We start from the raw sequence: 2,500 nt of genomic DNA, 5'->3' as shown, positions 1-2,500 counted from the left end.
TGCGATGCGGTAAAATTACACCGACACGGTTACGTGCGGAGGTCGCTTTGATTACTCATCGCGTTTCTCCCGTCCGTTCGGAACCGCCGGCAAAAAAACTGTGCGACCAACGGCGCCAAAGAGCACGACGCCGGACCATTTCTCTCTGGCTGATGTGAATGGAAGTAAAAGACGCTTGCGTGAGGTCTCTCGACCTTTATCTCTCTAACTTATACTTATGGGTCGTCGTCTACTTGATCGGGTACAAACAAGTCGTAAGAAACAAACAAACAAACCACAAAAATACAAGTCGTAAAAAAACAAACTTCTGTTGGTTAACCTACAATATGAAGGATCGAAATGAAAGAAGGATCATATTATTACAAACCGAAAGTGAAGGATCATTAAAATTGAAATACAATATATATAAATATATAAATGTACCCGTCGTTGCGACACCCTAGTTAAATGGAAAGATATAAAAAAGAGAGAAAAGGAATACAGATGACCCGCCGTCTGATCTTTGCTAAATGATCTGGCATCACCGGAGTTTTTTTGGTCCGTGTTGCGTTCGCTCTATTCGAAATGAAACTCGCGGAGGCGAAGAATTGTTAAAAGTTTACGAAGCGTCTAGGAGTGGTTAAAACTGAGAGAGTTGAAACTACGATGTATTAGAACGAGCAACCGTCGAAACTTTGTTTTCGCGACGTTCTTTTCGTCGCTCTCGTCCCCACGCTCCTACGCTTTGGTTGTTTCTTTGCCATCCGTGTTGCGATAAAAAGATTTCTCCATTGTCCAAAAAGGACGGATCGAGATTCCTCTTTCGAGAGGGAGAGAGAGGTACTTGCGGGTAACCTGGAATCTACGAAACACGCACCGTGGTAAGATTCGTGCGTCCGCCTGATCGATGTGTGTTGTTTACGGACCGGCTGAGAAGCGACGATAGCGAGTCTTTGAAAAACTATGTGTCCATTAGTTAGACCGATCGTCGCCGGCCGTGTGTCTGTTCGAATCTCGCAACCCACGATTCAGCGACAGGACGCGCGCTCGCATTCCTTGTGTGCGTTCGTACTTTTCAAGGTTTTTAAATGTACTTTACGCCCGACCGTCGAGAGGAGCGTGCCACTGGGCGTTTCTCCGACGGTTTCCGTCCTTGGACGCGATCGTGTCGTCAACGATCGAACAAACAAACAAATACGTTGGCGACGCCCGAATTCGCTCTCCCGCACGCGCCGGGTGGGAGAGTGATGTGGGTATCGAATGTGATGCGTGTTAATAATGAAAATAACACTCTAAAGATCTAAAGAGTTTGAAATACAAAATTTTACGATTACCCTGAACGGTGGATCACTTGGCTCGTGGGTCGATGAAGAACGCAGCTAATTGCGCGTCAACGTGTGAACTGCAGGACACATGAACATCGACATTTCGAACGCACATTGCGGTCCACGGATACAATTCCTGGACCACGCCTGGCTGAGGGTCGTTTTCTTAACAAAAGACTGCTTGCGTTTGCTTCTCGAAAAAAGAGTAATTCATTTCTTTCTAAACATCTCGCCGTCGTTCAACGAAAGTAGAACGTTTCGGAGCGGGATTATCGAACGAAATTGAAAGAATGAATGAACGATAAACAAAGAAAGAGTCGCAACGTACGAGCGATAGTTGGGCAGTTCGTCGGCGTTTGTCGTGGAAACGATGTGACGAAAATCGCAACCGATACACTAAATGCAGGCCGTTAAAGGAGAGAAACAAATTTCGAAATATCTCTTCGAACTAGCGCAAGTGCGTCACGGCGCGCGAGTCGTTCGTTAAAATTTATAAACGACCGCCCGTGAAAGCACCGAGTTCTCGGAAGATAATCTATAAAGATTCTCCATCCTGCTGGAAGTTATCGGATCGGCGCGATTGTTCACTTGTAGAAATCCACGCTCCCGACGTTGCCAGAAACGATATTTACGAAAGGTGTGTCAAAAATAAACGAAAGAAGCTCTCCTATAAATTTAGAAAAAGCAAACGAGTGAAATGTTTGAGATGATAATTTGCTGAAATGCAAGCTCGAATAGCCCCAGGGTTTCGAATGATTCCCCGCGCTTTATACATCTCTCTGTTTACAAACGGTGTATAAATGAAAGATCGCTTCAGATGGGTCGTCGCTGTTTGACGCGCGATGCTGTTCCTTTTTTTTTTGTCTGTCTGTGCGTTTAGCTTCGCTAAACAAGTTAAATGGTTAAAAAGCGTCGAAAAAGCGAATACACACGCGACAAGACAAATCTAACGAGTAAAGGAACGCTCCGCTCCAAGATAAAAATGGTTGTTTACAATCAATACAGCGTTTCGGTACCCCTGATCGTAGTCTGAAACTGTGTAACAAAAGAGAGGAAAGCGAATGGTGAAGGAACTTCGAAGCCTCCGTGGCGTGGCTAGAACTTGTGATAAAAGTATGTTTGCAGCAATTATGCATGCTCCCGTTAAAACAGCATTTCAATGTCTCGCATGGCTTAAAGCTCTAGGAGGCTTCAAC

General features: G+C 45.0%; 1 non-coding gene across 1 annotated transcript; it reads left to right on the top strand.

The window, feature by feature from the left end:
* Nucleotides 1–1,310: 1,310 nt before the first annotated feature.
* Nucleotides 1,311–1,465, top strand: LOC143307104 (5.8S ribosomal RNA). The gene has a single exon (XR_013064328.1). It is a non-coding gene; the product is annotated as a 5.8S ribosomal RNA (ribosomal RNA).
* Nucleotides 1,466–2,500: the final 1,035 nt, after the last annotated feature.

This window comes from Osmia lignaria, unplaced genomic scaffold (genome assembly GCF_051020975.1).
Source record: "Osmia lignaria lignaria isolate PbOS001 unplaced genomic scaffold, iyOsmLign1 scaffold0044, whole genome shotgun sequence".
In the NCBI taxonomy this organism is placed as follows: domain Eukaryota; kingdom Metazoa; phylum Arthropoda; class Insecta; order Hymenoptera; family Megachilidae; genus Osmia; species Osmia lignaria.
Note: the sequence above shows the minus strand (reverse complement) of the source record. Positions and strands in the feature narration are given on the sequence as shown.